Here is a 10,453-nt window from a genome sequence, read left to right on the forward strand (position 1 = left end):
AGGATGGATCACACAGGATGTGCATTGATTATCGAGAGCTGAACAAACTAACGGTAAAGAATCGTTATCCGTTACCGAGGATAGATGATTTGTTCGATCAGTTGCAGGGTGCGTCTTGGTTTTCCAAGATTGATCTTTAATCGGGATACAATCAGATGAGGATTCGGGATGAGGACATACCAAAGACAGCTTTCAGGACCCGGTATGGGCATTATGAGTTTGTGGTGATGCCATTTGGGCTCACCAATGCCACAACAGCGTTCATGGATCTCATGAACAGGGTGTGTAGACCGATGCTGGATCGGTCAGTGATCGTTTTTATTGATGATATCCTAGTCATTCTAAGACCAAGGAGCAGCACGGGCAGCATCTGAGAGAGGTATTGGAGACATTGAGGGCGGAGAGGTTGTATGTCAAGTTCTCCAAGTGTGATTTCTGGCTGCGGGAGGTATAGTTTTTGGGGCATATCATCAACCAGGAGGGTATTTCGGTTGATCCAGCCAAGGTTGAGGCAGTGATACGGTGGGAGGTGCCGAAGAATGCTTCCGAGATCCGTAGCTTCTTGGGTCTAGCGGGCTATTATCAGATATTCATCTAGGATTTTTCCAAGATTGTTGTACCCTTGACCCGCTTGACCAAGAAGAATGTGACATTTCGATGGGGTACGGACCAGCAGTTGGCTTTTGAGACCCTGAGATGAAGGTTATGCGAGGCTCTGATCCTAGTACTACCTGAGGGGTTAGATGATTTGGTGGTGTACTGTGACGCATCGATTTCAGGGTTAGGCGCGGTACTGATGCAGAGGGGGCACGTAATAGCGTACGCCTCGAGGCAGTTGAAGCCTCACAAGGCGAATTACCCCACTCACAACCTGGAATTGGGGGAAGTGGTGTTTTCCTTCAAGATTTGGAGGCACCACTTGTATGGAGTGCGGTCTACCATCTATACTGATCACAAGAGTTTGAAGTATTTGATGGATCAGCATAACCTCAACATGCGACAGAGGAGGTGGTTGGACGTGCTGAAGGACTATGATTGTGAGATCCTATACCATCCCGGGAAGGCCAACGTGGTGGCCGATGCTTTGAGCCGCAAGGCGGCAGGTTCCCTGATTGGGAACGTTTGTTTAAGGATGACCGTGATCTCTCCATTGTTGGATATTATCAAGGAGGTTCAGGTCGAGGGGTGAAGAAGGAAAATTGGGAGACAGAGTGGATCCGGGGGCAGTATCCTTTGTTTGTTAACGATAGTCGTGACCTTTTGACACAGTGTGGTCGGGTATGGGTATCGGTGACCGGAGGAGTGAGGCAGAAGATATTGGAGGAGGTGCACAAGTCCAAGTTATCTATACATCCAGGGGCTACAAAAATGTATAGAGATTTGAGACAGAGCTATTGGTGGCCCTGCATGAAGCGGGAGATCGCCTGGTTTGTGGAGCGGTGCTTGACCTACAGGAAGGTCAAGGCCGAGCATCAGCGGCCTCATGGCAAGGTTCATCCGCTACCCATTCCCATGTGGAAGTGGGAAGAGATCACTATGGACTTCATTACGAAGTTACCGAGGACGGTGAGGGATGTGGATGCCATATGGGTGATTGTAGACAGACTGACGAAGAGTGCCCATTTTATTCTAATCTCTGAGAGTATATCCGCTGAGAAGTTGGCATATATTTATGTACAAGAGGTGGTGGCTAGACAAGGGGTGCCAGTGTCGGTAGTCTCTGACAGGGATGTTCGGTTTACATCTAGGTTCTGGAAGAAGTTCCACGAGGAACTGGGCACTCAGCTTCATTTCAGTACGGCATACCACCCCCAAACAGATGTCCAGAGTGAGAGGACGATCCAGACACTGTAGGATATGCTGCGAGCATGTGTGTTGGATTTTGGAAGGAGTTGGGATACGTACCATCCACTGGCAGAGTTTTCATAAAATAACAGTTACCATGCCAGTATCGACCGACCTCCATTTGAGATGTTGTATGGTAGGAGATGAAGGACCCCGGTATGTTGGGGCGAGGTTGGACACCGGGTCATGGGGAGCATTGAGGTAGTGCTCAAGACTACCGGGCTGATTCAGCAGGCGCGTGACCGGCTGTAGATCGCTAGAGTCACCAGAAAAGTTATGTTAACCGGCAGCGATCGGATCTCGAGTTACAGGTGGGGGATTTTTTTCTATTAAAGGTGTCGCCATGGAAGGGAGTCATCAGGTTTAGGAAAAGGGGCAAGCTAGGGCCCCGATATATTGGACCATTCAGGATAACGGCCCGGGTGGGCAAGGTGGCCTATCGCTTAGATCTGTCGGATGAGCTTAGCCAGATTCACAATACCTTCCATGTGTCACAGCTTCGGAAGTATGTCACAGACGAGGCCGCAGTCGTCTCTCTGGACGACATTCAGGTGGATGAGAGCCTGAACTACATTGAGAGGCCGGTTGCGATTCTAGATAGGAAGACCAAGGTGAAGGGTTTTGAGTATTCTAACACTTCCTAAGTGTACATGCAACCCTAATAAACCTTGGATCTATGTTTGTCTAAAATTCATGCAAGATGATTTCCAAGGTTCATAATCCTATCTAGCATACATGGGAAACATTTAAACTTAAATGTAAGATAGAATAACATACCTTGTTGCTGATTTTGATTCCTTGAAACCTTGTGAGCCTAGCACCCCAAGTGTGATACTTCAAATGCTTCACACAACACCAAATGCTATGGAGTAAACTTGGAGAGAATGTATAACACACTAAAATCGGCTCTAGCCCTCTTCTTCTACTTAGTGTAACCGATTTTGGGAGACATCACATGGTTTATATAGTGTGTTGCATTAGGTAAACCCTAATGTAACATGACTCTTCATTTCCATGATCCATGGATTAACTCCATGGAGCATCCATGGAGCATCCTATGGGTGGAACCCAACTTGATAATCCATGGAGCCTCTTAGCCCACTATATAAGTTATGGATGATTTACATAATCAACCCATATATTTAATTAGTTATCTTTTGATCACTTAATTAATTCTAAATTAATTCTTGATCAAACTAATTAAATAATATTATTAATATATTAGAACTTATAATATATTAATAAACCATAAGTGTTATTTCTCTCATTTAGTTTATCCAATGCATGGTGCCATGCAACCCAAATGGACCATGCCGGGTCGGGTCAAGTATATACCAGAAATAGTTATGGACTTAGACATCTTATCCAACAGTCTCCCACTTGGATAAGTCTAATAACTATAATTGCAAGTATGACTTCAGGAACCGATCGGCAATCGTAGCTCTTTCAAGGTCTCTCGGAACTGAGAAGATGATGATACGCCATTTAAGATAAGTGATCATATAATCCTCTGTTCTAGTTATTGTTGGATTAATGTCTAAGTCCATAACTATAATTGGTAAGACTTGACCCGACCCGGCATGGTCCATTTGGGTTGCATGGCATCATGCATTTGGATAGACTATAATGAGAGAAATAACACTTAAGGTTGGTTAATATATTATAAGTTCTAATATATTAATAAGGTTATTTAATTAGTATTGATCAAGAATTAATTTGGAATTAATTAAGTGATCAAAAGGAGACTAATTAAATATATGGGTTGATTGTGTAAATCATTCATTCTTATATATGTGGGCTTGTGATCCAAGATTCCTTATGTTGGACTAAGTCCATGGGGTGACCCATGGATACTCCATGGAGGTTAAAATCCATGGAGCATAAGGAATGGGTAAAGTTATGAGTTACATGGTGTAACCCTAATAGCCACCATATAAAAGAATCCCATGGCTCAATAAATCGTACACTAATGTGTGAGTGTGAGGGCTAGACGATTTCAAGGAGTGTTCAAGTTTCTCTCAAGTTATTCCAAGTGTATTTGGTGTTGTGTGAACCATTTGAGGTGTCACACTTGGGGCACTAGGCACTCAGGCTTCATGAAGACATTCTACATCAAAGAGGTATGTATTCTATCTTGTTATATTTATTATTTTGTATGCTAGATTAGGATAATACCTTGGATGTTCATAATTGTATGTATAATAGAGAAAACATAGATCCAAGGTATTTAGGGTTGCATGTACACTTAGGAGTGTTAGAATGCTCATAACCCAACAGTGGTATCAAAGCCTATGCTTGTTTTCTTGTTATACTTGCAAAAGTAGCTGAAAAATCGAGTTGGATGCATATATTCGATTGTTTTGGCTGGAATTGGACTAGGAACATTACCCTAAGATGTTTTTGGACTTATAAACTTGTTTTTGATGTGGTAATTGGACTAGAATAACATACCTTGTTGCTGATTTTGATTCCTTGAAACCTTGTGAGCCTAGCACCCCAAGTGTGATGCCTCAAATGCTTCACACAACACCAAATGCTATGGAGTAAACTTGGAGAGAATGTATAACACACTAAAATTGGCTCTAGCCCTCTTCTTCTACTTAGTGTAACCGATTTTGGGAGACATCACATGGTTTATATAGTGTGTTGCATTAGGTAAACCCTAATGTAACATGACTCTTCATTTCCATGATCCATGGATTAACTCCATGGAGCATCCATGGAGCATCCTATGGGTGGAACCCAACTTGATAATCCATGGAGCCTCTTAGCCCACTATATAAGTTATGGATGATTTACATAATCAACCCATATATTTAATTAGTTATCTTTTGATCACTTAAATAATTCTAAATTAATTCTTGATCAAACTAATTAAATAATATTATTAATATATTAGAACTTATAATATATTAATAAATCATAAGTGTTATTTCTCTCATTTAGTTTATCCAATGCATGGTGCCATGCAACCCAAATGGACCATGCCGGGTCGGGTCAAGTATATACCAGAAATAGTTATGGACTTAGACACCTTATCCAACACAAGGTTCTTTGGAACAAGGAAGTAAAGTTGGTAAAGGTGCAATGGGAGCACCGAAGGGGCTCCGAATGGACATGGGAGCCGGAGGATGAGATGCGCGACCACTACCTGGACTTATTTGGGTCGTCAAACTTCGCGGGCGAAGTCTAGTTCAAGTGGGGGATATTTGTAACATTTGTTCCAGGTATTAATTTAATTTTCTCAATTTTAGAGGCTATTATGTGGTCGCAGGGGTTGGGTCCTACTCAACGAGTCGGAACGCCCGAATCGACGAGTAAGAGCAGTAAAGAGAAACCCTAATTTTTAGGGTTGGCACCTTATATAATCTCCTTAAGAACCTTGAGGCTGACCTTCCATCAGCCTCCAAACCCTAAGAACGATTGTGCTAAACCCTAACCCCCGTTCTCTTTCATTTTGTGAGCTAGAGTGATTTGTGGAGCTTAAGAAGAAGGAGATAGTGAGAAGAAGGAGAAGATCCCGCAAACCAAGCCCTCACTCTTGAGCCTGATCATCTTGTGGACTGTTGTAAGTCTTCAAGACTCGATTTTTATCTTAGAATATGGCTAGATCTTGAGTTTACCCTTCATTTCCTATCATTCTTGTTTATTGCATGGATGGGGTTCATAAATTTTGCAACTTTATGGATCTCCAGGGAAAAATAGTCCCAAGGTGGGCTAGATCTAGCTTTTGGTCAAGAAAGGATGCCATGAAAGGGTTTTTAGAGTATACTTCCCCTTTTTGGCCATTTTGACTTAAAGACATGCATTGGACATGCATGTCCATAAAGCCTCCATCTTTGGAACGTTTTAAGGACTATAAACTCTTTTGGAAAGGAGGGATTCCAGATCCCTAGAGTCTTGGACCACTTGGCAAAGCTTTCGAGCTTTCCAACCTTTGATAAGGACCTTAGAGCATTTGGAGTGGTTCTAGAAGGTAAAGTTGGAAACTTTATCCTTCTAGACACTTTAGGGTTTCAGATCTAAGCCCTGGATTCCCTGCATTCGGTGTATCATCATAATGAGCAAACAGGGAGGGGGAATCCACGAGTTGCCTTGACAACTCGACGAGTTGGATTGGATTTCCCCGTTCTCTCGATATCAAGTGAGTTGATGAAACAACTAGGCAAGTTGACTAGGGTTTGTGCAAGTTTCTGGACTCTGTAGGAACTCGACGAGTTGCTAGATGCACTCAACGAGTTGGGGTCAACATGGACTGTTGACCTTGACTGTTGATCTGGACTTTGACTAGGGTTGACTAGGGTTGATTTTGAGGGTAATTATGGGATTATGACAAGTTAATATTATGACACTTATAGGAAGTTGAGTTGGAGCTGTGCATTGGAACTTATTTGGATCTTATCTTGCCTGCACAGCATTTGTGAGAGGTGAGTTTTCTCACCATACAATGGGTCTAAGGCACCAAGGTTGGCCCATTCTATGTGATGTGGATTGTTGATTGATTATGCGCTACGTTAGTATGACATTTGCATGGAAGACCCCGGGGGGTTCCCATGGCATTCGGTATAAGACCTTGGAGAGTTTCCATGGCATCCTAGTATATATGTATGTATAGTTGCATTATGTCTTATTTGGTATTGAAGACCTTGTGGGGGTTCCCAAGGCAGGAAGACTATGTGGGGGTTCCCATGGAAAGCAGTTAAGACCACGTGGGGGTTTCAGTGGCATTAGGTGTAAGACCCTGGAGAGTTTCCATGGCTTCCTTATATGTTGTATGCATGGCTTGTGTGATATGTGTAGCTTTATAGATAGTATGTTATGTGTTATTTGGATTGTGTGCGGGGTATGCTCTGGGGGACTCACTAAGCATTAGCTTACAGTTTGTGGATTTGTTTCAGGTACTTCTGAGCCCAAGGGCAAGGGCAAGGCTTGATGGCGTGGCATGCACTCTCTCAGGCATTTTACGGGACACTCTGATGTTTTGAAATAAAATTGTAATTGATATGAGTTTTGAAAACAATTGTATTTGGATTTCGTGGTTACACCACCACCCCTCTCCTCTAGCCCATTTCTTTCTTAATCTTTCCACCAACGAATATATCGCCCCTCATCTCCGCCACACCTCCCTATTCATCCACCCTACACATATGAATTTCCGAAAATACCCAAACGCCGCCAGTGATCTCCTTCACATGTATCTGTCCCTTCCTCGTCTCTTTTCCTTCTAAAACTTTGACATTCGGATTATGGGGTTACATTAAAGAGGAGGTAGCGATGATGATGGTGGGTTGACAGATCTAAGTAGATCTGAGTGGACCAGTGAGAGAGTGGGAGAGATAGAGGGAGTCTTCCCCGTCATTTTCTGTTAAAGCCACCGTCAAAACTAGGGTTCCAGAACGGAGGTTAATGTCCATCGACGAATATGGGGATCAAACTGATGTCGGAGTTGATGAGGTTCATATTGATGTCGTCGGTCTAGTGTTGGCAGTGGTCAGATCTTCAAACGTTGGTTGCTCCATGTAAGGGTTTTTTAGGGATGAAGAACATAACAACAGGGGGAGAGGGGTGATTGTATACAAGAGGATAAGAAGGGTGATTGTTTTTTTTAATTAGAATAATTAGAAAATAAATAAAAGAAATTAAAAAAGAATTATTTAAGGGTTTATTTGTCATTTTAGGTGGAGTGTGGACCAATACCACAAATAAATGGCAACATAGGGACCAAAATCACTGAAAAAATCTGAAATTGGACCATTGATGCACCATTAAATTTTTTTGAACAAAAATCGTACAATTTTGACAACCACGGGGACCATTTTTGCAATTTAGTCTAATTTTTTATAAGCTATTTTGAGATAACTTTTGATAAGTTTATGAAACTTGTTCAAAAATATTCCAAATGTTACTTTAATTATATATTTTTTATTTAATTATATTTCAAAATGTCCATTTATAAATTTAAATTGTAATCTATTTTATAAGTTAATTTTTACCAAAACACTAAGCCCATGTATATTTTAACTCTAAGGGGCTGTTTGTTTGCATCTTAATACCTCTTAATAAGGGGTAGGTCTGAATCTTTAAGATTCAGACCGTTTGTTTACCTCTTAAGTTTTGGTCTGAATCTGAATTTTAGCACTTACCGAATCAGATTTGAAACTCCATCTGAAAAAATAAAAGACGCGTTATGCCCTTAACCCCAAAACACGTTCTCTCTTTCTTGCCCCCTTCTCCTCCTTCTCACCCGCTTCTTCTCCCTCACCAATCTCCAATAATCGTCCGCTTGCTCCGATCTACAACACCGCCTCCGACATCAACGTCGTCTCCGACATCGTTGCCGGCAGCCAAACCCTTCGGCTCCCTCATCGACGCCGGTTCTCTTCCACCCCTTTCTCCTCCTCCTCTGATTATGTCTGCATCCATTCGGTCAGCAACGTCGCCGCCCCCACCGACTTCGCATCCGCCTCCGGTTGCTTCACCTGTACCGCCTTCACCTCCGGTATCTTTTTAAATCATATCTCTATGGCAAGAATCTTTCTTGTGATTTGATGCATTATTTGTTGTTTGGCCTTATCAGACTTTACCTGGTGATCTGCTTATTTTAACAAATGGAGAACCCGGATTTGTTTCTGATTTACAGAGTGTGAGTAGTACATGGGCTTTTTTATTAGTAAATAACACAGAGGATGATGATAGTGGTACACCCGTACAGTGCATCACAAAAGATTGAATTCCATCATGGGATGTTTGTTGCTTTCTTGATGAATATAACAACCCAAAAAAGAATCTGGAATTCATTGCACAAGCCTGCTACATAGAAATTTTGCTAGTTCTTTTTTCTGAAATAGGTTAATGTTTTGCTGATGATATGTTTTGTTGTTTGTTGTTTTGTTTGATGAAATTTTGAACAGGTGGTGTCTATTAGTGGAGAAGATTTCATACCCCACAAGCTTAAGGAGTTTTTGTTATGGATTGAAGTAAAGAAATTGTAGTATACACAGATAGGGTATTTTGGACAATAAGTGAAAATTGACAAAAGAAGAGAAGATTTTTACTTTTTAGGTATGTTTTAGGTTATACATGGAGTTTAATCATGTTGTAACTTTTTTATAGTGGAAAGAATCATGAAGCTCTAGAGTTGGGGCTTTTAATTGTTTTGGGTATAATGAAGAAATGATAGTGTTCTGAAATCTTGATTTTCTTGTATTAAGTCAATGAGTTGCTTTAGGTATAATGAAGAAATGATAGTGTTATGTTTGATTTGGATTTATGTTTGATTTGGATTTATGTTTAATTTTCATTTATGTTTAATCTGGATTTTATATGGTGTTTGTATATTTTTTTTATAATTATTCACGAAGATTCGGTTATTTTATAAACAAAATCGTTAAATTCGGCAAAAAATAATACAGAAGGGTAAAATTGTCATTTTTATAATTCAGCAGTGTAATTCAGAGGTTCCAACCAAACAACATTTGAAATTTCAGATCTTAAAATTTCACACCCTCTTAGAAATTCAGACCTCTTAAAAATTCAGCTTTTAAAAATTCAGATCCTGTCAAACAGCCCCTAAAACATCTTGATGTTTAATAGGAAGTATTTTACTTTTTGAGCTAATACTTCCACTTTATTATTGTCTGGTTGAAGAAGACCAGAATAATCGCTTATATTTGAAATATATTTAATTGTATAAAGATCAAATAGAAAATATACCATTATGCATTTTAGTCGCTCATACTCTAAAAACCCGAATTTCAAAAGATTGGTTATGTCCGCTTCCTTTGAGATCATGGACATAAGAACAATAGGTTTTGGGCAGGTAACAATCTAGCTAGGATGAATTAGAAATTTAGAATCACTTCTTTAAACATCTTTATATATTTTTTTAAATAAAGTCTGAAATCCTTCAACCATTCACAATAGTCAATGAACGAAATATCTATAATTTAGTTTTCCACATTTTGGACCACTACAGTGCAAAAAGTTGAGGTAGACACATGATGTTAACCTTAAAGACTTTATACAAGAAGACTTTTGTATTTAAATCATTTAAGAAAAAAATTCAAATGTTTTGTTTTCTCTACTTTACATACCTAATTTTTGAATATTTATATTTAACACAATTATATATATATATATATATATATATATATATATATATATATATATATATAGAGAGAGAGAGAGAGAGAGAGATGTATGATCATGTGAGAAACAAAACTTATACCAGTAAAATGAAAAATTAACCATTTGAATGTTTTTTTTTGGCAAAACAATTAAATAAATCATTAGTAGATACCAAAATATCATAGCTTTCTTTTACATGTTGGAAAGATTAATATTAATATGATAATCTTTGATTTTAGAAAATATGTTTGGTATTTCTTTTGGCAAAGAAATCAGCAAATATATTGTCTTTGCCAACTCGTAATTTTATAATTAGTATTTTTTTTATTCAACCAATTTTTCATGCATTTTGGTTGTATAAAATTGTTATTAGAAAAACAAAGTGTTTGTTTGTATATTTCATATGATGTTGTTGTGTAGAGACAAACCAATATGACCATTGTGTTGTGTTTGGTTAATATTTATCTGTTCATAAGATGTA

This window comes from Lactuca virosa, chromosome 6, assembly GCF_052849685.1.
Source record: "Lactuca virosa cultivar CGN04683 chromosome 6, Lactuca_virosa_CGN04683_v6, whole genome shotgun sequence".
NCBI classification, from domain to species: Eukaryota; Viridiplantae; Streptophyta; class Magnoliopsida; order Asterales; family Asteraceae; genus Lactuca; species Lactuca virosa.